This window comes from Ooceraea biroi, chromosome 9 (genome assembly GCF_003672135.1).
Source record: "Ooceraea biroi isolate clonal line C1 chromosome 9, Obir_v5.4, whole genome shotgun sequence".
In the NCBI taxonomy this organism is placed as follows: domain Eukaryota; kingdom Metazoa; phylum Arthropoda; class Insecta; order Hymenoptera; family Formicidae; genus Ooceraea; species Ooceraea biroi.
In genome coordinates, this window is record NC_039514.1 from 2,705,122 (window position 1) to 2,730,689 (window position 25,568).

A 25,568-nucleotide genomic window follows, 5' to 3' on the forward strand; every position below is an offset into this window, starting at 1 on the left:
CTGAAGTTGTCTCCGTGAAGACGAGTCAGAGTTGTCCTATCATCCCGAATTTCTGCCATTCTGCAGACCCGTTGCTCGTCGAGCATGCAGATATCGGTGAAAAATACGTTCGGCGTTTCGTATTCTCCTTCATATTTCATCCTTGAATGCATCATTATTCTGGCGCACCGAAAATTTTTCATTGCACGAGAATTTCCGCTACGCTGTGAGAATGTGCAGCATGTTGTCGTAACAGCCGATTCCTTTCAGACATTACCCCTTTCGCTTCTCGCCATGCGGAACTCCTCATTACCCGATGCGTCGGTAAAATATCTGATTTTAATAGCAGCGAAGATGGCAATGACAACGACAATGATGTATTCGATAACTGTGTTCAGTCTCGCATTCCGTTCTCGCGGTGCCCGCGGCAAGGACTTGTCCAGATGGATTCCGTCGTTTTCTCTGCCTTCGTTATCGCCCGCAATTTCGATAACTACGCGCGCTCATCCCCCGTATCAACGTTGCGATCCGAGTGACATTGATTGCGGGGCGATTTGTACGCGTTGCGGGAAAGGTGTCCGATAAATAAATTACGTAGTTCAGGCGGTTTTCGATGCTCGAATGTCGTACATATGTCGGCTCGAGTAATCTCGATTGTGATGTTCTCGTTGAGAATTAGCGTTTTCCATGTATCCACAGGCATGTCTCCGAGGCAATGAAGATTACTACCTGGACGCGAGCAGGTCATCGAACACCAGAACGGAGACGGATGAGGCATTGAGAGCGATCACATTGTTCGACACGATAATATTTGCCGCCGAAAATAACGCTCAAAAAACCGCGGAGGAACAGAGGCACGGGAACGGGGCATGTGTTCATTCAAACGCAAACAATGCGAGAGAGATTCATCTGCCTGCCGGTGCCACTCCGGTTCCATCCACTCTTCTGGGTCCCGCTCTATCGACCAGGGTGTCACGTGGTACGCGTCGAATTAAAAACTTGGTTTGCGATCTCATTGCTCCTTTTGCAAGACGGTCCGCGACCGGCATCGAATATCGTATATCATACGACATTTTTCACTTGGTCGTATTTACATACTTTGATTATTAAATTCTCGTTATATTCTCGTTTCCATATTTTTAATTTTAACTGATCAAAATTATTTTAAATGGAAAACAATTTACTATTTATACTTTCATAATATTATTCTCAAAGGTTCAAGGTATTGATAATCAATAATAAGGAATATTTCGAATATTTGAATTTAAATATTCTAAATATCTGATATCGAATAAAAAATAATTATTAATAAGGAATCGTTCGGTTAATAAATCCGTAGCGCCCAAGCCACGGTGAATACAGTTGATCGTATCGCGTTTAGCGGGATCATCAGCGAGAACGGTAGGCAATATCGGAATTATTGTGATTCGCAGAACGCGCACGGTACGCCTGAGGGCGAGCAATCTATACGAGAACCAGACATTACTCCATCGTGGCTTGGATTTGAATATTGCGGTAGCAATATCGCTGCGGGCTCTAATAGTTACTGCGAATGGCACGTGCACATCCGTATACGTATGCGCCCCGCTACGCGCGGCGCACAATGTATCTGGAAGTATAAGACGAGTTATAAATGGTCGGATTGTGTTGCCTGCTAGCGAAACTGCAGCCCGTCCTGTGATGCGTTGAAAATTACAAGACTCCTGTAACAATATCTTCAGGCCTGTAAGCGCGGTCTGTATATTAATTATCAATGCCGCGATATCACTCGTACTCAAATCAATTAAAATATACATTAGAACATTCTTCCATAAATTTAGAGTGAGTCTTTTTAAACAGCGTCTGAGTGCTGTTCAACTTTGCCATTTGTGTAGTAATTTATGTGCATCATTGTATGAGCTAATTTGCTTAATTGGCACACTTTTCGTAGCATAAAGCTTTTTATAGGTGATCTAACTTACTTGACTCATCCGAGATAAGATTGACGATGCTTTCTTACAAGATTTAATGCAATAATAATTTCTTTAGAATTCAGTACCTCTCGTAAGTTCATAATTCGTGCAAGTCTTTATTCGGTATGCCGACACACTTTTCGCTGGTTTACAGAACGAATTGGCCAAAGTGTCATGATTTTACCACGAGATGCGCGAGGTGCTTCGATCGTAAGAGACGCAACTATAACATCGTCGGAAGAAGCGCGACCTTAACCCGGACGGTCTTATTTTTATCTTATTTTTAGGGCGGCGTACCCGCCCGGCTAACTGGTAGTCACGGGACAACGTGGAGGCCTGATTGAGATGGAATCAGAGAATAAAAGAGTTGTAAATAAGAGATAAAAGAAGGCCCTACGAACGAGACGTCGAAGTGACTGGCCGTGTCTAGCCCGGACAAAGTGTGGTTTTATTGGGACGTAAGGGGTGCCCCCGACCGTGCCGGTCGCGACGATAATCCCCATTTATAGCTTATAAATGATTTTAACCCCCGTAAAAATGCATTAGCCGTCGCCTAGGTATGCCGCACGTACGACGACGGTGATAACGCTTCAACGGCCCATACGCACACACACGGACGCACGCGTAATATGCGTATATCGCCCGCTTGCGACGCGTGAAAACCATGAAATCGAGTGACGCACGTCTGCAAATGTAAGTCGGCTTTTAAGGAACTATAAAGTAGTGCGCCGTAGCCGGGAGGGTGACTTTTGTGGCTGAACTCTGCGCGAGGAGAAGACCCGCCGTTGACAACCGTGACGTGCGACCTCGACAGTAAAAGTTGCCAGGATCCAGGATTTCCTGAGAATGAGCGGATCTAAGACACCGAGCGCCAACATAAGGTACCTTTGGAAAACTGGAGGTCGATGAATTGACGTAATAATTGACTTGAACAATTTGACAGTTGTGAATTTACGCGATGTTAATTTTTCGATAAGTGAATGATTGATATCACAATATCCCGACATCCTGCAGAAATTTCTTATCACATTCCTGTTAATTATTGAAGATTTTATTGGGAAAGAAAAAGATCAATTATAATGGAATATATTTTATATATTATTTGTTAATTTTTTACGATTTAAATATCAAATATTTTTCGTATTGACATATTATGATACAATAAATGTCAATTGCGTGGAATGGTGCTCTCGAGTACTCTTTCAACATAGCTCACAAAGGCAGAGTTCATATTGCTACGGTCCTAGATTCGTAATAGCCTTGAAAAAATTCCCGCCGTGGGATAGAGCAATATATCGATGCCGAGGGAAGTTCATACATAGCCACTCGAACGGACTTCACGAAGCAGGAGCGCTCTCGTCATAAAAGTGTTACGAGCACGTTATTGCGCTCATATCCTGGTGGCGCGTGAGAATATCACCGGCCGGAAGTAATCATCCAAAAAGGCAGCTGAGTAATTCTATTTTTTACGCGAGTGCAATACTTTATAAACATGAAATTTGTCATTGATCATTTTACCAAGTGTCACGCTTTTGACAGTGGAACGACCAAAAGAAAAAAAATAGAAGTGACCTTATAAATTATCATAGCCAGAAATGAATTTTCATTAAATTCTAAACGTGCGATATCGGCGACGAACCGCTTTCAGAGTTCCGGAATAAGTGTCCAGCGTCCGAAATAACGGAATTAGCAACCGGCGTAACTTTTGAGAGCACGGACTGGAGAACGTCCATCGAACCGTTCCGTTACCAGCAACTTTTCATCTCGCGGGGCTGACTGACCCGCGCGAAAAACGAGCAAGGAAATTTCGGCGATTTCATTTTATACGAACGCAAGGATGGTCACGCTTGCTTCCGGTACAGCCGAGGTACAGTACGTTGCGTCGCGTCGCGTCGCGCCGCGTCGCGTCCACATCGGTTAGTAGGTAGGTAGACACAGTCAAGTCGGGTGGAGAACGGTGGGAGGACAGCGTCGTCGACGCGTGCACCACGTAGGATGATAGCCGAAAGCGACGGTGGTACCCAGGCTGGGCGAGGGGTAGGGAAAGAGGATGCGATGGGAGGGAGGGGCAGGACAGGGGAACGTGTCACGCGATCCGTGAGTAATTCGCACGAGCCGAGGCCCGCCCGCCTGCCTGCCTGTTTAACAGAGTGTTATAATCTATTTACGTTAACATTACCAACGTTTAACGTGGTTGCTCCGCATCCCCGGGGTCAGAGAAAGGGGTTGGCTGCGGCGGCGGCGACGGTGGAGGAGACGGAGGTGGAAGGTTACTGGTCGGGGAGGGAACTGTGCTTTCTCTATCTCTCTATCTGCCTTTTCCTGCCCCCCCCTCTCTCTCTCTCCCTCTTTTTGCTTCTGCAGCAGACAGCACTCAAGAATTGTCGCGGGCACGTTAGGGCTTTTGGAAACAAGCGTTAATTCGTGTGGTCGCTCGCACTCGCATTAACCGCGGCTCCCTGCATGTCCCCCTGCGTCCGTGTGTCAATCTTTCTCTTTTTATCCCATTCTCTACTTTTCTTTTTCCTTCTGTCTCTCACGCTTTGTATCTGTGTACGTCCTGCTGATTTTCCATTCATCCCTCGAACCTGAAAACATGAACTATTATGACTGTTCAGAAGGCAAGCAAGTTGAAAACTCCAAATAACGAGCACACTTCCTCCCATCGATGCAGATCAGGTGGAAGACAGCATATGACAAATTATCGAGGAAAGATCAAATCACGGCACCAACAGTGTCACCTAAGAAAATAGTTCCAACTCTCCACCCTTCTCGTGTCGCGGTGTTGACCACGACAACTCGCGTGCGAGCGATCAGACGCCCCAAGAGTGAAGAGTGACGGGAATTGGGCGATGCCGCGATATTAACGAGGCGGGTACACACGTCAGCGCCGTGGAAGTTCAAGTGGCAAGCATTGTACGTGTCTAGCGGAGCCAGCAGTTCGTCCATGAACGGATTACGGACGCCGGGACGAAGCAGGCGGAGGAGGAGGAGCGGAACAAGCCCGTTCCACGACAGAACGAGCGAACACGTGCGTTCCGTTTGAACGGGCCTGTAGGCAAAGAGGACTCCGAGCGTGTACATCCACGCTCGGCGTACGGCACGACAATACGGGCTAAATGCCCGGCTTCCAACCAAACCAGCCAACTAACTGTACGAAACGTCCTGAAACTTTAGACGCGATTATCTGGAGGTTATGCCGTAACAATTATGAGGCTGCCACTCCGCGAAATCAGGAGACGGCTAACTTGTTTGCGCGCGCCCACCTATCGTCTTTGTGTCACAGATAATTTTCGTGGACGCGGGCTAATGGACGCGCGCGGTATAACGGTGGACCGTAACCCTTGCCATGCCACCTGCGGAGCAGCACGCCGTTCCTACACCCCTTCCGTTTCTCGTTCCGGCGAACAAGAATGGTCGATTGTCCCGACGAAGCCCGCGAGAAGTCCGTCCGTCCGGAACGATAAAGTTTAGGTAGCAATCTGCCTGAATTGCGGCGATATTAATATCGAGCATTCGCGAATTCAAGTTTAATGGGCGAAACGAGAGATCATCGACGGATTAAATATCATTGGACCAATGTAACTGCGATCGGTTATAGCTGTGCAAAACTGGTCTGATCGCTCTTGATTGATCAATATTTCTAATGATACGCGCGGACAATGACTTCAGAAATTTTCCTCAACTCCCCTCCGCGTACCAAATTCCCATGAAGATACAGAGACCGCGGCGAAAACGAAAGAAGCGACGGACCGTCGCGACGATAAAAATCCCTGCCCGCCGACTGTAAAATTTTACGATCTCGAGAAATAAAGATAGTATCGTGGCGCTCCGAAAGCGGGACCCCCGTTATCGGCGCGCGCGACGAGGCGAGGGGGCTGCGCTTTTAATATTTACCCGTTTACGGATTTTTTCCAGCTGCAGAAGGGAGGGAGGGAGGGAGGGAGAGAAAGCGCGTCGGGGAGGAACGTTCGAGGACGATAAGCGTGAGCACGAAGAAGGGCGCTGGCGGCTTCGACAAATAAAATCTGAACAACCTGCTGCTCCGTTGTTTACCGAAGGAAACCCGCGGCATTAACGGCGACGAGAGACTGGGCAAGGGGTAGAGAGAAGCGGAGAAGAGATTGCGGGTAAGACTAAATACGTCGCGATAACGCAACGACTCCCTGATGGTGTCGGCCGTGATCCTTCTCTCTTTTCTTTGCTCTGTTTCGTTTTTCTGCGGGGATCTGTAATGCTGAATTAGTAAAACATGCGCCGAGGTTTATGAGCAACTCTTCCCTCGTGGATAGATTTATGCTCTCCGGCCTTGCTTCAGATAATACCTTAAATACAACGGTCGATCACTGGGCATTCATTTCAACATTAAACCGAGAGCATTTATAACAGAAAAAAATTAAATCTCGTATAACATTAATGTATAGAATAATTTTTGATAATTATTAGTAGTCGAGAAATCGATAATAGGTGTGTGATACAATATCAAATAAGATTTAATAATAAATATCAAATAAAATTTAATATCTGTAAGATAACACACTTCTCGTATTTCTCGTGCTTATTTAAACATTTGCTTATTTATTACGGTTTACGAAAATATTTTACATAAATACAGAGAGTTCTCTTCTCGAATTGGACAATTTGTGAAACATGATAACAGCGTAAAACTTCAACTCGATAGTTGACAACCATGACAATTTCACCGCTAGAACGGGGAATGCGCCACCTTTTTCCGCGGCAAGAAGTTCACGGCAGAAATTTCGGCGTCCTCGTTTCCTGGGCATCCGCGGTGTAATAAGATTAGACGCGATGGCGGGAAAAAGTCGAGGCCGCAAGAAGTGCGCCGGCAGCCAAGATTCGCCGCAACGCGATGTAATATAAACGTCGTAAAATAGGGGCCAGGTGAATCGTATAATTTGGCAGGGGACCGACTTCGGAGTAATTCTCAGCCGTGTGGCGCGCCGACGTTCCTCTCTCGGCATCGCCTCGTATACATTACCACGAGCCACCACGTACGACGACCGCATCGCCACACGTGCTGCTCATATCGCAGCATAAAGGGGGAGACCGGAAAGGACGAGCTGGGCCCACTATACAGCAAGAGAACGCGGTCACATCCGATTCCTGCTCGTTTCGCCGTGTTTTTCCTCCTCGAGACATATCCGCCACGTGAGAAAAAAAAGGAACTACTCCTCCATATGTGTTAGCCAGCTACTAGCCTCCAAGATCATGGATCCTCGCGGGTAAAGTAGTATATCGTCTCGCCTTCTGTATCTATCTTTTACGGTGCATGCGGTCTCGCCACGAGATACTTCTCTTTGATTCGAAACCTCCTTGCATCGTTAAGATTGACAATATAAGTGCCATCAAGTTGTCGATTAAAATAAAATTTAATCCGTCACACAAAATAAAAATTGAGTCTTTAGAAACTGATGAGGAGTTCATCTATGATACTGTGGGACAAGCGTGTCATGTAACACACTGGTGTGAAGACCAAAATGACAAGTATCATTGAACGTAAAGAGGCGCATTCGTCTCGACGCTGAGAGCAGAGCTCCACCTCTTTTTCTCTCTTGCGGTTACGGAGTAAATTTTATCTCCTTTACAAGCGGTAATCCAGTAGCACGAAGTAGTACAACTTTATGGGAGAAAGTAGTCGACCGTCGGAAGGTTTCCCCGCGCCGCGGAGGTTCTCCAGAAAAATTTATGTTCTTAAAACCCTCGAAATAAACATCCAGTAGTCGAGTGCCGGTTGTTAGGAACCAAAAACCCATTGACCGGGTTTGTGTAGACGTCACGACCTACGACGCTATTTAGTCTACGACTTGGTCAGTTTCAAGTGGTCCACCTGCATATTTTTCTAAGAAACGTCGAGCGCTAGTGGCTACGCCCGTCCAAACCTCTGGCAACCTTCCTTTGGGTCATCTCTGTTCTTTTATCTTTCTAAGCAGCAATATTCTCTTGTGTATAAAAAAATAAGTTCAGTGCAAGGATAAATTTGGAATAATAAATATAATAAACATAATGAAACAAATAATTAAACAAAAGCATTAAAAATGAGAATTCCTAATACAAAAAATTAACATTTACCAATATTGTACTAATCATTATATATATTACATTAAATAGAACATCTGCAGATTGATCGTGTTAGAGTCAACGAGCGCACATCATGATGATACATCGGCAGGACGAGGGCGAAGAAGAGAAAAGGATCTCGCGGCCCGTCCACGGCAGTATTTCATAGATATAGCCGATGAAGCCTCCTTGTGGCCGGCAAATATAATAAACTTGGGGTCCATATATCCGCGCTTATGGTGGCGGGCAGACCCCAAGAAAACGGAACGTCTCGCTGCGTGTCCGCGCGGAGTGCGTGCGAAGGGAGAGCATACCCCCCGGCCATCGTCATATTTTCTGATTTTCCGCCAATAAACCCCATTACTATTTATCAGGCTAATGCGTTCTTATAACTCCCATTAACAACAATCTATACGCACTAACGCATTAGCGGCACCGCCGCCGGTACCCGCACCAACGTCAAATTTATTATTAGACACGGAGAGAAGAACCGTTCCGTTTAATTGCGCGTCGGTTTGCTCTCGAACTTTTGCTGACCGAAAGTCATGTGAACCCTCCGGCGAAATTACATCGACATTACGAGACCACCCAAGCTACCCTCTCCAAGAGAGAAAGAGAGAAAGAGAGTGAGGAAAAGCTTTCGACTCGCACATTCGCCTCGTACGCGGAAATGGAAATAAACGGTGGAAAAAGCAGTTGTCGTACATATCGCGTGCAATTGGTATCAGTTCTAAATCGCCGAATAGCCATTTGACGTCCAGCAAATGCGTCGTGTAGCGCTGGATGTCCATTTCTGTTAAAACAAACGAAAGCAGGGTCATCATGATCCAAAGAAGCCACCCTTGGCTTCCAGCCGTATAATTAAATGTCAGGATCCGAATTTATCGCTCCGTAAGGGCAGTCCGACACTGGCAGACTTTTGGAAATTACTCAGCTCACGTCTGGCGACTCTAAAGTCTCCCCTGTATTACATTATACTTGAAATCGCTATTACAGAGAGCAAGAGAGCAAGAGATCGTTTCCAGGCAGAAGATTATTTCAGAATCGGGACAGACGACAAGATACTGATGAATATTCCTCGCGGTCTCAGCCACGAATATTCTTTTTTAATTGCTCTTAATCGGAACGCGATTCTAATTGATCTAATTTGCACGACCACCTGAAATGTTCCCGCCATTAAAACGTTCGATCGTGCCGCGCTGTCTTTCCGTTCGTCACTCGACCCTCGCGCTTTACTCGTTCCATCGCGGATTCTACCGTTCGCCGGACGGCGAACGTGGAGTGAAGTGGAATTAAACGACGGCGGCGACGTGAAAACTCGTTCGATGAGTGCAATATCGTCCGTTATTGGTAGGCAGCGGGCGTTAACGCTGGCGGTGCCGGCGACCGAACGGGGAACGAAAATGAGAGAAGGAGGGAAAAAAGAGAGCGTGAAAGAGGCGAGGGATAATTAACGAGAAGCGAGTACACAATATCTTTTCCCAAACGGCTCGACGCGAACTGCACACTTGTTGCTTATCTGCACTTTGGCGTAGACATGTCGGTAACGGGTTAGGATAACATGTTTAACACGGCAGATAGCTACTTATCAGTCGCTCATGCTGTTTGTCTTGCACCATAAAGTTATAAAGTCCGGACGGACGGACGGATGCGCTGTCACGGCGCTCTATGAATTACGAACCCCGTATCGTTTATTAAAGGAAAGAGAGAACAGGAAAAAAAGAACGAAAGGAGGAACGGTGCACGCGTGCACCGTCCGTACACGCCGGTCGTCTTATCGGTGCGATAAACCACGTCGCCGACACCGCGTCGCGCACCTTTCGACGCACTTTGAATCCATACGTAATTACTTAATCGCGGGCAAATTGCAGGGGGAGCGCATAACGGCGCAGCTGTAACGCGTAGAATCATTTAGCGTTGTTTATTAACGTGTACGGGTGTCCCGAAACCTCCTACCCTAATGAATGCTTTCTTGATTAAAATATCAGGTGAAATTTTGGCTGTGACTCAAATATTGGTCAAATATTGATGCGAATGATCATCGAAGAATCTGTCATCAAGATCAAGTTCTCCGCTCTTCGGGAATAGCGTAATTGGGAGCGAGCATGTTGAAGCGACACGCGTCCCTATCAATGGCCTTAATTCGACGAGTCATTTCGGCGGGATAAGTAATTTCCCGGATTTTCGAGGAGCCCCCATCCCGGACAAGGGGCTAACTACCCTTTGTCTTCTCCGTTATAGAAGCACGCCGCGGCAACGAGTGGCCATTTTAACCCCTTTTCCTCGCGAGACATAAATAATGATCGTCGCTAATTTGGCCCCGGTGCAGCCCTTGGCCGGCGGCAAACGTAAACCGCGCAATTATAATGCCGCCACATTAGAATTTATTCCCGGCCGGCAGCCGGCGGCCTCGCCTTCTGTAACCTTTTTCTAAAGCTCACGTACTTAATCCGGCTGAAATATTTTTTCCCGCGGCTTCGCCAGCGGATATCGGCCTCGGATTTTCGCCGGGGGACTTAAACCATTTAATTAAGTCAGGACGGTGCCGGATGGCAACGCTCGTTCACCGCGGAGACAAAAGATAAGGATGTCGGATCACAGAGCAAAAGCGGAAATCGTCTGGGAGAACGTGTGTCGTCCGGTCTTTTTGTAATTCGCCATTTTAATGTTGTGACGCAAATGTAGTACTCCTATCTGTATTTGCTTCTTGGCGCGAACTATTGCTGAAATAATTACATCATCACTCCAAAAAATATAAATCTTACAAGTCGTAATTCTTTCTGATTGTTAATCACGTTTATTATGACGCAGCTTGCATGATTCCATTACCTTGATTGCTATTACTGTTCAAGGCTACTCTTACCTTTTTTTTTAATCAACGCAACGCAAGTACCGCGATGCATGAGGCTGCAAGCTTGTTCCATCGGTTGCGCTGAGTAAACGTCGTCTGAAACAGACAAACCATTCCGGGCATGATTTTTTTGTCGCGATACGTGTAGTTGGAGCTGTAAAAATATACGAGCATGATCGCGAATAATGTTTTTCGAAATTCCAATAGATCCGCACAGCTGGTACACCGAACAACGATCTCCGTTATGTCGAAACCCAGGGAGTTTCATGCGGATGAACGCTCGCGCGCTCGCGTACGTGGCAACACCAGCGCGCGGCTTTCCCGCATTGTATTCGGGGAACAAGTAATTGGATGCCGTGCGAGAGATTTGCGATATTTCTAGTGTGTAATGCGCGGCAATACGCGCAACGTTAAATCAAATCCAATTCGAGCTCTCGCGCGTCGTACGGCGCGGCATGGAGTGGCACCTGACAAACTCATTGGTCTGACAAATTGAATCATTCGCCGTTCAATTGCTTCGTGCGGATACACACACACAGGCACACACATGCGCGCGCGTCCACAGAGGACACCGATATATATATCGATGCGTGTATGTGTGTGTGTGTGTGTGCGTAGGTGGGTGCGCGCGTGCGGATGCGGGACCGTCGAGTATCTGGTGTCCGCTGTTCGCTACCGCCCTACTGTATCGCCGTCAATGTGTCGAAACCACCCCTTCCCCCTCCACGGTAATACGGTGCTTGGATTAACTCACGATCGAGCGCGCGGCTTTGCAATTCACGTATCTTAACGAAAGGATGGATGGCTGTTCGCGTCGTGATTACTTTTCTACTGTGCGGACGCAGTTTTAATTACTCCAGGGTCTTTCTGCTTCACTAGGCTGGGTCGCTGTAATTTCGTCCGTATCATGTATAATTTTTATATGAATATTATATCTTGATAATTTTTTTTCAACCTGTACATCTGCTGATATTGAGGAACTAAAGATTGTCACGGTTGCTTTTTCCCCTACAAGTTTAGCATTGACGTTTCATTATGCATTACGCGCATTTTACGTCCGCGGAATGAAATGCCCGTCGCGGCGAACAATTAACCGTGCCTCGCGCATTCGACAAACACACGGCAGAAAATCCATAAAATATATACGCGCGCGCGCGCGCAAGAACGCGTCACGATCGGACAATAATCATTCCCATCCCTTCGATCTTCGTACAGGAAAGGAATCGCGACACGCACGGCCATTCGATCGCGGTGTAGCGTGAAATCCGAATCGACCCACCCGATATATATGCAAGTGCGTGCACATGGAGAGCGAGAATGCACTCGCGGAGCGAGGCCGGAGTCCGCGCCTACATGGAGAGAGAGAAGCGGCGAGGCGTCAGCCGTGTGACGCGATCACACGGTGTGCGATGTGTGAAATGGAGCACGATCCCCCCCGGTAATTATATGTATCCTATCCTGCATTGCCTATCTCGCCTCTACCGGCGGTCGAACCGCGGTGCGACGTGGCGCGGCGCGATGCGGCTCGGTGCATCGAGCACGAGCGGTGCATCGATGGCATGGTGTATCGGCGCGACACAACCGCCAGCTTCTGTCCTTCGTCACACAACGAGAGAGAGAAAGCGGGAAGGGGAGGGAGGGAGAGAGAGAACGTTGATGGTGTGGCAAGGCATCCCCGGATGCGCCGCGTGCGTGAGCATCGTCCACCCATCGACTGCATCATCATCCCCCTCTCGCTCCTCTCTGTCCCGTGAGCGTTACTCGCTGTCCCGCACGAACCACTGATCCTTCGTTTCGGTTTCGGCGAGCGCTCGGCCGCCTGTGTGTTTTGCTCGTGTCCACATAGGAGTATTGCAACGCGATGATCGCCATCGATCTTTACGATCGATCCATGTGCGCGCTGCGTTTGTCGATGTGATTTTTGAGGGACGGAATTCGATGGCGAACGTTTGCGCGGACGGTTGCAATGGGGGTTTTATTATCCGTGCTATAATGCCGATTGGTGATATAACTCGTTTTTTATGTATATGGGGGAAGAGAAGGAGAAATTTGCGCCGAATATATTTGTCGTAATGTTCCACTCGATCTTTTTTACACTCCCATTTCAGTGCAACATCGACCATTTTCGACATATATCGAAGGATGAACGTGACAGAATTAACGTAACGATTTAACAAATATAACAACGACGATAATAGCAGAGAACAAAAAAGAGCAAATAAATTCATTATCACAGTTATTAAAAATTATTTATTTTCTAGAAATTAATTTTGATACACAAGAAGCTGTATTTAATTTGGATAATAATGCAACACGCTTTGATTAACGGATTCCAATTCAGAAGACTCAATTTTGTATTCGGCAAATACAAAAAAAGTATATGTTTTATCTTACATCTTTATCCGAAACACGCGTAATGCGCAGACAGCAGCGACTCTTGACACGCTCCATCATTATATCGATTCAGCACATTAATGCAAACTCTCTTCCGCAAGCTGTATTCACGATATCAGATCCGAAGCTGTAATCGGCGTATCGTTAAGCGGCATCAACGAAACTGACGCACCGCTAGGTATCTCCAATACATATCGGCCGTGCGGCACGTAATGACAAGCGCAAATACACGTAACATCGACGATGCACGTTGCACCGGATATCGCCTAAACCGGGCACGCACGTGCGTCCGCGATGTCCCGGGCGGCAGGACGATTTTGCAGCGTCGAATTGCGCGGCGCCGGCTGCGCGTGCAATAGCCGCTTATTGCACAAATCACACGCATTATTGACTGCCATTGTGCCACATCGGCCGACGAGCCGCCGCATTGTCCGCGCATTACACGCTCTTCCTGCAACGCTCGGAACAAACGGACACCTTCGCTCACTTCAACCTTAAAACTGCAGCAATGAGGCTGTTTGAGATGAATGAATATTTTCGAATTTTTTTACATGTATCTTGATATATATACATGTCGACAGAGAAATATAGAGCATTGTACGAAAAAGATTATGTATTGAACAATTGCAATTGATTGTGAGAAAATGATTGATCTTATCAGGATGACTGGTGGCTTGTTATGAAGTGTGTCAGTTTCAAGAACCGGACCTGCCCCCATGACTCGATCGACCCTTCTGGTCGCGTAGAACAGGACTTCGTACGAAGATGACGCGACGCGCCCTTATAAATATCAGATGCTGGCACTCAAGCGGGAGCAGCGCGGGAGCGAGAGACGACGTGTCATGTGAGTCGATCGTAAAGCTGGCAGGAGGTGTATCGTCCGAGTAAATAAATCGTTCGTATCCGGGGAGCCACACGCTTCTTCTTCGAAAGAAAACACGGTGGGAGGCTGCTCAGACTCCGTCTGTGACTTGCAAGTCGAACGGCAGGATCGACGGCGTCGATGGATCGAGTGCCCTTTCGAGTGCTCTCGTCCCGGCTCCGGGATATCGTCGAGGGGGTCGAACGGGAGCCGAAGCCCCCATAGATCAGGCACTCCCGAATGGATTTAGGTAGGAAAACCCGCGGCAGGCACTCCACGCGGCCACAAACAGACGCGAGGCGTGCTGGCGCCAGTCTGGGAAATCGAACGTCCTGGATTGCCTTCGAGACGACTATCTCCCTCTCTTTTTTCCGAAGATAGGGTGACCACCCCATGCGTGTATACATTCTCCATCGCGCGACACAGATGTTCCCGTATGCCGAAAATTTTTCCGTAACTACAACGTAAGCTTCAAGACTTCGGGTTGTACCTTGCATCTGTTTCCACTCGTTGACAAGCTTTTTATTTATAACGGGGATAGGGACTTTTACATTTCCATAAATTAGACTTATTTATTTAGCCAGAAGCTTCAGATTTGTTGATGAACAATGTAAGAGTCGATCAGTTGAGACACTTCCGCGCGTGAGTTATCCTTCCGGTTTACAGAGTAACAATGTATCGATGCAAAAACATTATTATGCATCACAGATAGAAAATATCTTGCTGTCATCCAAACCCTAATGATACTCTTTATTTATTTTTCCTTTTTCTCGGTTGTTGCTTTCTATATAATCTCAACAAGAATCTGTTCCATCATGAAGCGTAATACTAGGCAGTAACGGGTTAAACAAACATCACGTAATTTCAGGAACGTTTCCTAACGACGTTGCATCTGGTGTACGCGATCTTGTGTAAACAGACCAGATCGAGACGAGGCACTCGAAACGTTCGCGAAGGGTTGCTAGTTTTCTTAAGTCAACCAATGAAGGCTCAGCGCCCGTTTGAGCCAGGTTAGGGCACCACTCGACATTGATTTATCCCAACTCGTAATCTCGACGTGTTTCTTCAGAACGCAGCACCACCGATGTCGTTCTCGAAATTATCGTCTCGCTCCTTCTCGAAGTGACCAAGTCTTGTTCCCCTCTTGATTACCAAGACGTAATCTCTAACAAGCCAATTTTATAAAATCGCATTTGATCGGCAATGTTGTAATTTTAGAACATTTAATTAAAATTACAACGTCCCCCAAAGAATGGACAATCTTTCTCCTAATATTCGCCGATCAAATGCAGTCTTATAAAATTAGCTACAGTTACTCAGAAGAGTGGAGCACGTTTTCGTCATCGCTGTCGTTGTCGAGAACTGCCACAGGGTCGCGGCAATTTTTGTCACCGTCGTAAAGCCAGCGACTTCCGTATGCGCGTACCGACATGCGGGAAGAAGAAGGGGGACGAAACGGACGCGGAGAGGTGCGGCCGACTACGGTTCGCACTAAACTGTATCCTGTAATTCGGCGGGTTAGTGCTCACGGCGGCGAAAAAATTCCAGGTCGCGCTAATAAACTAAATACGGCATCGGAAATGACCGCGGGTGTATTATTTATACTCTCTCTCGCGCGCGCGCGCCCGCGCGCTTTCTATGGTGCCGACGGCGGCTTTAATGTGCTCCACCGTGCGCCCGCACCGCCGCTCTCTCGCAGTTTATACAACGCAATAACGTTATTAGGTGGCTGGCATCCGGTATAAATTTCACCACCACCACCACCACCACCACTAGCACTACTATCACCATGAACCCGCGGACCATGCCGGCCACCGTCGGCACCAACACACCGCACGTGTGGGTCTCCCTCCCGTTAACCCCCTCTATCTCCCTCTTCTCCCCTGGTCGTCCGCCCCGTCGCCGCTCTTTGCCACTCTTCTCCACTTCATTGTCGTTGCCCTTTTCCCGCCGTTCACCGTCACCGATGCAACGCGATGTACCCGCGCGCTCTCGCTGTCGCGCGGCGTTAAAGCATGGCGTCCTTATGGGCTCGAAACTTTGTCGTCGATGATTACATGAACCGTCGACTGTATTAATTACGGAACAGCTGTGCGCGCTTCCGACACCGCCGCCTGTTTAGCGTTGAATAAAACTATATCGCGGGAGAGGCGGGTGACAATTCGCGGGAACCGCTGCGGAACCGCGTCGCGTAAAACGGCCGAGTTTTAATACCATCGAGTCTTGTTGAGCTCTCGCAGCTCTTCGTTTCCTGGAATTTGGATATTTTTTTCTTTCTTGTTTCCTCCGTTTATTTTTGGTGTTACACTAATACCCAAATGAAAACTCATGTAAGTCTCCTTTGTTACGTAATATCGGATGTGCGACGAGAAAATAATTCCCGGCATTAATAATTCCCGGCAGCGAGATCCGCAGCCAGTCGAGTATTTTTTGTCGGCCGAACGCGCGATAATACGCGTGTACATCATCGGCACCGCGTCCCGCGCACACCACCATATGAATATCCCTCGAAAACGTCATTATTAACGTTAGCGACACCAATATGCATCCGTTCTCATTCCCCGCCGCCCTTCTGCCCGGCCTGGTGCACCGGTGCGACGCGGCCGTATTCCCCGATTGCAATTGCAATATGTTAAAGCGTGTTTTTATGATTCCAAAAATTTGTCGTTGGAGACTACATAACCCGTTAGCCGTATTAATTATAGAACGGGTCGCGCGGCTTTACGTTTTGAAATGCACATCGAAATTATTTCATGCGCATTTCACGAGCGTTATGCGCGGAGCGCCGGCGGATTTTTGAGTACTTAACTCAATTACCCGATTAATTCAATCGCGCAGCAGCGTGAATTCCGCGCGGAAAGAAGCTCGAATTTTTTTGTTTTTTTTCCCTTTTTTCCCGGAGCCGCGTACTGCGCGCGCGTTTCGAACACCGTCCGGAACGCGGTTGACGCCGCGCCGCCGCCGACGTTGCTGCTGCATTGCTGCTGTTGTTTTTTTTTAATTTTTATTTATGAGCGCGATTATCGGGCACTTGAAATCAGGCATTCTCTTATTACGTATCGCGTGCGCGACAAACAACGATTTGGCAAATTGTGGCATACGTTTTCTGCGAAACGTTACAGCTCGAATTATTTTGCACGCCGTTAGTGCACGCATCACGACACGTTCATTGTGTAGTTAGCGAGTTAACAAACGGCGGTAATGTATCAATCCAACTCACGGTACTGGCACGCTGATCCCGAATATGAAAGGGATATTCGTAAAACAAAAAAAGCGGGACAAACCGCAACGCATTGTAATAATGACGATCACTTCATTTCTAAAGACAAAAAACTTGTACATGCTAAGTAATCAAAGAGAATTGATTACGTAGTCTTTCAACTTGAAACATGAGCGTGAGAATTAATCGACTGAAGGATGAATAATCAGCACGATAGAATCATCTGTGTGTGAAACGGAACCGGGTACTGGTGTCGGCCGGTAAAAGCCGCGCACGAACGCATGGCGACGTCGCGACCCCTGTGCGCAGGAAATTATTGATAATCGCATCAATATCCGCGCGATTGTCAGGCACAGCGTACCAATAATTTATGCGCAATTGGACATGAGTATCGATACGACGCAAGCGACCTGCAACACATGTCGCTCTATTAATAACGCCGCAGCCGGTGCTATCGATGCGGCTCGCTAATCCATCGGGAAGCGTATTGTATCGGCTTGGCATAAAGCCTCACGTCACTCGACTTCTGCTCGGGCCGACAACGAATGGTACGACAAACTCCACCTTTTTCGTGTACTCCGTCTCGATCCCCGGGTAAAGGCGGGAGGGGAGTATTACAATGCCATCATAATGAGAGATCTTCATTCGACGCAGTACACATCGCCCGAAGAAGGGTGTAATTCTTCACGCGAAACGCTAAGAATGATATTATGCGGAATTATCTGCAGTGAGTCAGCCACGCGGGAAAATTTCTTACACGATACCTTACATGAAAATGAATGGCTTTTTAAGTAAAAGGCTGCCCGAAGTGATTCGAAGGCGTGTATGCGCGTGTATGCTGGACGTAATTACGTAAAGTGATATTTCACTTCCCCTTTAAGCGAGTCAACGTGAGTCTGGCTCGCCTGCGCGATTACATTTGCATTTACGAGCTCGGTGTGATCGTCGAATCGTTAAAAAGTGTTCGAAGAAGAGATGAACACTCGGGGAAAAGAAGAAACGTGTGAGGTAATGCGCAAAATGATGACTGTCAATTATGTATAATATTATAAAATCCCAAGCGCGTACGCGTACACTCAAAACGACGCGCACGTTCGAGTACAAACGTGCTGGGGTACGTAACATGGAGGTGAAGGCATCCCCGTGAAGGCTTCGTACCTCATTCGTTTTCGCGGCCGACTGGACGTTTCAAACGTGTCCGATGCCTCGCTCGCCGCGTGGAGACATTTGACGCCGCGTGTCTATCGGAACGCGCAAGCCACCCCCGCGCAACCTGTCATCAACAGGGTCGCGGGGTTTAAGGACTCCCCTCTGGAACGGGAGAACACAACGAGACCTGGCGAATTGTGTCGCAGCCGCTCGCAAACGCGCGGCCTCGCTTCGCCTCGTCTCGCGTCGCGTCGCGTCGCGCGCGGGGATAAATCAAAAGTATGAAATGCGCCCGGCAGAATTTCGGTATATTTATGGCGGGGGGCAATTCAATGATACACATTTCCCGGTCGCGCGTAATAGTCAATATTTCCATCAGAAGCACACCTACAACTCACGCCTACGCTGACAAACCGGTGCGGCCAACGGGTGCTTTATGTGAGTTCAGGGCGCATTTGACAGCGCGATGCGCCGAGCCAGTTGTTGCCATTTATTCGCGCATTACATTACTCTGTTACTGAGTCGAGTGTCACCAGCTAATTTGCATTATAAGTGCCGCTGATGTTATCATCGCTTCGCTTATACGTTATGGCGCCGCTGACGGATCGTCAACGGCGGCCAACGCGTGATCGTTCATGTATATGTTAGCGCGCATCATGCTGCTGCGCGCGAGTGCATCCCGGTACACCCCCTGCGTTCCTTCGCACCCCGTTGCCTCTCTCTCTCTCTATCCTCCCATTCGATGATGATCATGAGAGCGAGCTGGTCGGTGATAATCGCGCCCGATTCGCGCCTATCGAGCCTGTCGACGAGCGTCCGCAACGCGCGATATAGCGCGCTGGTCCCTGCGCTGAAAATAATTATTGCATTTTAATTGTGAGAACGCGCGAGAATTGCATCGACCGGCCGGCCGGTCAGTCAGGCTTAAGCAATTAATTACGCTCGAATATTAATAGATAACGCGCGTTTAGATGCGGAATTCCACAAATGGTATGGTGATTAATGGCGGCGCGTTATAGCAGGAAATGAAACTCTTCATCAGCTCCGCGCGCTATCAATTCTCGAATTAGCATTATGTCGACGGTTGTTAATGCACGACCGCGCTCGCCCACCGCGGAATGGAGCATAACGCCCGGAGAGGAATCCAATCCTCCGCGGATGCGATTTCGTTTCGATCAGATTGGACTTTCCTGCCGATTGCGATCCTCGCCGCCGATTAATCACGCGTCCGCTTCCCGGTGATCTCCGTTCCGCTCGCGATACCGAAAGAAAATTAATCAATTTTAATCGTGAGGCTCACATGTACGCAGCACACACATAATGCACGGGTACGCATTATGCTGCACTCCGCGGCCCGACGTCTCCGCGGCAACATGAGAAAAATTAATTAAGCGTCACTCTCCTCAGAAAAATCCCGCCGCGCTCTTTCGCGCGTAATAACGTCACGCGCGCGCGTACGCGAGTTACCTTTGAAAATATTTTCAAAATCGCGTCACTAGATGCCCGGCGTCATTAGACGGCGGCCGGTAGTAATTACTACTAAATAATTTTGCCGCGAGCAAGAGCTATCCAACAGTATACCAGTGGCAGATGTAAATTCCCTCCGTCCCCGCTCCGTCGCGCTGTACTTACGCTGTATGAATTCCGCACGAGTGTGTCTGACCTTTCTCGTGGACGTATGTCGAGCGGCTGAACTGGAGATTGAAGTAAAATATGAAAATCCGGGTCCAGACGTATAGCGAACCTGGGGACTCCGGCGGGACTCTCGATTATTGAGTACGCCGTGTCTAACGAGGCGCGTAAGACAGAAAAATATAGGTAATGAACACGGGTGAACGCTGAGTGGCCGAGCCACCCCTTTTTTCGCCGGGTGCACTTCACAAAAATCGCTTCCTGATTCGCGGGAGAAAATGGTACGGGGGGGAAGAAACGAGAAACCGGAGGAAAACGCGGCAACGGGGAGCTGTGTAATGGCTCCCGGCGTTCGATATTATTTCGGACGAACGTTCGCGGAACCTCTGCGGGTTAATTTTTAATTAGCTCCCTTCATCGCGAGGGCGGTGTTCGTGCCTGGAATTTATTAGTCGTTCCACGTTCCGCTCGAAAGATCCCGAAAATCCGCCGAAAAAATTGTACATTCCCCGTTGTTACGCAATTCCATGCGTTCGCCTGGACAAAAGTATCTTTAGAGGGTTTATCCCTCTACGCTGTTTATGTTAAATTCTTAAATTAACCCAGCATCTTTAAAGGTTCCGATTTACCCGCGCGCAAACACGCGCGAGACGCGGTAAGCGTGTCCAGACCGGAGGGGGTGAATCAACGTTTTAAAATATAATTACCTTATCTGTACCTCGTACAAATGACACCCGCGACACACCATACCGCACGTTGTCGTCGCGCGTATACGCGCGCGCGTGTCGCATGTACACGGACGCACACAGCGCCGTACAATTATTATGTGCACTCGCTGCAACCTACAATGCAAGCGGGAATCCATTTCGGAGTGGCAATTCGCGCGATACATTATCCAGTCAGCGTCGGCTATACGATTCGTAGTCGTTTCAGCCGCCGTAATAACGCCGACATTTCAACCCTCGCTTCGCCCACTCCTGTAAGGGGGTGACCAGGGGCCGGAGCGGAGGTGGTTTCGCGGTGTCAGCGACAATATTTTCCTTCGACGCGGGGATACGCGTCATACACCGATACTTTTTTTCTCTCTCGCTCTCTTACCCTTTCCCTCTCGCCGACGCGGCGGACGAAATAACTCATTTCGAGAATGCGTGCCAGCCAGTGGAGGCTGTCGATAGCAGCCACGTCTGGGATACATGACAACGTGTAAACAACGTGGCAGGCGGCCCTGTCAGCCTCCGCGTTGCAGTATTTCGAGAGCGGAATGGATGGGAGAATCGTTAACCAGTCGGTCGTTCGTTCGTGGCGGCCGCGATTTCACGAGTACGCGTATCTTCCCTCGGGAACAAAGGAGCCCGCCCGACCTGGTGTATCGCGAAACGGCAATGTCGCGGTTATTGTCGAGGAGTCGGGCGATTTCAAAATTGATACTTTATTTAATCTGGCTGACCGCTAGCCAAGCACCAGCTAAGTTGATAGCCAGTGGTAATGAACGTCGTCCGCTCGCTTGTACTTGCGCGACAATGACCGAGGTGGAAGAAAAAAGGAGGAATGTCAAATTGCGAGACGAGACGATAAATCACGAGGGTCCGGCTTCTGCCGGACTTCTGTGAAAATCTATTATGCCTCATACGATAGTCTTAATGAGGCAAAAAGCGCGCCCGGAGTCATCGGCTGCACAGCTGCATCTGGAGCCGTTGGCGGCTCCGCTCGGTGGCTTATTGAATTAGACGGGAACGAATGAGGAGCCCGCTGTATCCGCCATATGCGGCGTCCGAGGAGAAGAGTGCATTGCGCCTCGCGAAAAACTGTAGCCGCGCACTTGCTCTCCGATGCGATACTTTGCGCGAAATCGCGATACCCCGCGCGGAGCCTGCGCTCTCCAAGTGTACATAATCCGTACAATGATCTGTCATTAACAGCTGATGTTGATGCACAAAGATTGGATATTATCTTCTATAAAAAATTAACAACTTTAAATTGACTGAGATCAAGCATGGTAATAACGATTAAACAACAGTGTACAATAAAATAGCATGAAATAAATAACAACTTTAAAAGACATGTATAATAGCGTCGCAAATAAAAAAAGGACAGTTTCTCAATAAATAGCCGTACAAGGATAAGGCGACTCGTTAAGTTCTGCGTGTAGAACATATATTTTTAAACATATAGTTTTTTAATTTTCGCGCAGACATTAAAGTGAACGATAAATAATACACGAAACGCATCACTGATACGTCTCACGACGAGAGGTGAGTGCAGCGGGAATCCGTGTGACTAATTACCGTGTCCCTCCTCTGCCGCGTGTCCTTACAGATCGTAGCCGTCGCCGATTGTCGGCGAAGGAGAAGCGGCATGTACGTCTCGCTCTCGCGAACCACTCGCATCAATTTAAGTTTTTCTTCCACGAGCGCGAAAAAAGGGTGCATGATCTTACGATTGTGTGCGCTCACAAAGCGCCGACGTGCCGCTGAAAACGTTCCGTCGACTTTCTTTTGCCGCGCGTTACGTCTCTCCGCCTCCATCTCTGTCTTTCTGCCTCTCTTTCGCGGCTCTCCGTTCTTCTTGACTCTCTCATAATTCCTTCTCCTACTCGACTTTACTACATCGCTCTCTCTCTTTCTCTTCCTTCAACTTCCTCCGTTTCTTCTTTCTCCGTGACGTTTGATGTTTCGCGTTTGCGCCGGTCATCCGACGCAAGAAGCGCATTATAGACCGTAAATGTTGCGGCCAGATGCTGAATTCGTCATCGGCCCGCTGCTCCTGCCCTTTGCTGGGCCCTTTGGGAATCAAAATGGAGGATTATATTCCCTTCCTCCGTTAATCGTACCCGCGGATGATACGTGATGTCCCCGATTCTTCATTCATACGTTGCACTATGGGGCACAATTTTATGCAGACGTTTAAAATATTTTACCTGAATGTGCACATGGGAGAACCATACTACCACAGTACCACCCATCAAATCAAATTTAATATCTCATTACGCTGACACACTAACAGATAAAACGGCAAACACGAAAGAAAAGTAATTATGCTACAAGCTGCATAATTAGCTCGCTAAATTTTAGGAATACGTTAACGAACATTGCTGATGCGTTAAGTTGAAAAGAAATGCAGAGAGCAAATGGAGTCATCTGGTACATCACTTGACGTGATCGTTATCGTATGATTCAACGACGACCAAGCGATAAAGACACGAAGAACTTGTGTCCTTTCATCATATCCTTCCACGGTGAGGTCAGTAATCCGAGAAACGAGGCAAGATGGCCTCGTGAATATTCACAGGGGCGCGCTTGAAATACGCGCGGACGCGCGTCTGGTCGTAACAGTGCACCAATGCGCAAATAATGACACGACGAAGGAATAAAGGCCGTCTTTGCCCGTCTTTCCTGGCAGCCGTCGGGAGCCAACATCGGGAAGACTTAATTACTCGGCCCTTTCCACACACGCGATCTTACTCATCGGTCCGGAAACCTCAGGTACTGGGTGGCCGTGAAACAGAAGAGCGAACAGTAGCCCGGATCCTGCCGCACGTTCATGCCTCATAACGAGACTCGGTAACAATTTTCTATATTACATTTTCCTTTTCAGTTTTCTCTTTCCTCTACTGTCATCTTTATATCGATTAATGCGTGAGCGTCTCTACAGAGTCCTAAACTTAAAAGAAAGGTAACACTTGAATCAAGTATCTATGGTATCGATGTAGTCAGAAAAGCTAACGAACAATTATCAGCTTGGAGCAAAATTGCAAACTAAAATATTGATGTGCATGAAAAACAAGATCGGAAATGAATTAGGATACAATTATGAGATTACATGTTGCACTGGTATTATTGTTGCAGCTAATACAATAAATGATATACGTGCAAAATAGCTTCTTCTCGAAGTTTCTCCATTTCTGATCAGGAACCTTTCGATCCACCCGTTAGAGCATCCGATCTCAGAGCGTGAGTAATTCCGTAGGCTTGCGGGCGACCTAACGTCAGCGTCAACGGTAAACTAAAAACGCACCGATCCGTCCGACGGTTTCCATGTGGGCCGTATGATTGCGCTTTATTATCGCGGAATTTCAGGTCAATTGTTAAATTGATCGGCAATTTTCATTCCGGGAATTGAAATCTCTCTTTATCTCTCCGTCAGCGCGCGCGACGTACGAGAGGTCGACGTACGTGTGCGCGGAGGATTCGTGTGAGAGGGAAAGAAAAGTCTCGAAAGGATAGGAGGGACAAGCAAGAGAGGAGAGTACGCGGCGCGGGAGTCGCACATAGCCTCGTAAAAACGGATAATTATCGATGTCTACGCTTTTATTGCAGTCGCCTGTCGATCATGGCTCCGGCAAGAAGGTGACTGCACGATCGTTGCGTGCGTCTTCCAGTACGAGCGCGTTTATTGGATTTTTCTGCGATGCGCTCGTCGATAATATAGCAATTATCTGCCGTCTAAGTATGGTACCGCCTTTCATACGGTGTACAATTTATTTATTAATTCAACTGGCGTAGACGATTCCTTAATTACGTGTTCGACCTTTTACGTTCTTTTATTTTCGTAGCCAATAGTTTCTCTTTCACGAACAATGCTTCTTCAATCTTATTTAATTTAAATTATTAAATTGGTATCTATTCTCTCTCTCTCTTTCTCTCATGATCGAGCCTCAAGCCTACAAAGTATCCATCATTTATTGAGTAACGTAATTAAAGGTAACGGTAAGAGATACAGGCACACTTTGGTAAAAGATTCAATAAACCGTGGCAGGAAATGTTTCCGCTTTCGCATCGGCGATTAGCGAAAATCACGGTGTTGCCAGTGATAGAGAGCGGGATCAAAAGAGGAATGCGTTCATAGGAGCAAATTAGAGGGTGGTTCGAATTGAAGTGGTGCGGCGCGTTTGACGTCGGGTGGCGTCGGGTCGAGAGATGCGCGTCGGGACTCGGGGGCTGAACAAATGAAATGAAATGTTGTTGCTTTCTGCTGCGAGGACGAGAGCGATAATAGAGAAAGAGAGATTGTTTGTCGTTACACCCTTCCATCCGGCCCGGTGTACTGACGCTGTTCACAGTTAGACTGCTTATTTACCTAATTGCGTGACGCGCCCGATAAATTTCGACAAATCGGCGCTTTGTTTTGCAAATTTTGCCTTCGTGCGGACGCCCAACTTCCGCTAACTACGAATTTGCCCGAGATTATCAAGACAAAGGACCGCTTGATTCGTCGAATCTAAAATCATTCTCCGCGAAGAAGAGGATCGAGAAGAGAATGCGCCGCATAATAAACGCTTCACGTGACGTAACACGTGTAATAATAATTTTTTAATATTATTCTGTATTTCAAATTTTGCAAACTTCTTAATACACGATTGATTTATTTTTCTAGAATCATCACTGTTGCTCGGCATGCTCATTAATTGCTGCGAGTCATCGGATCGTGCTTGCCGAGTGAATCGTGTTTACG

The 25,568-nt window shown here is 47.8% G+C and overlaps 1 long non-coding RNA gene across 2 annotated transcripts in view; it reads right to left on the reverse strand.

The window, feature by feature from the left end:
• Nucleotides 1-25,568, reverse strand: part of LOC105276294 — a 380,772-nt gene that overhangs the window by 114,084 nt on the left and 241,120 nt on the right. For both annotated transcript variants that reach the window (XR_003406934.1, XR_003406933.1), the window contains one exon: nt 10,873-10,956. This is a non-coding gene — a long non-coding RNA (uncharacterized LOC105276294). The remainder of the gene's footprint in view (nt 1-10,872; nt 10,957-25,568) is intronic.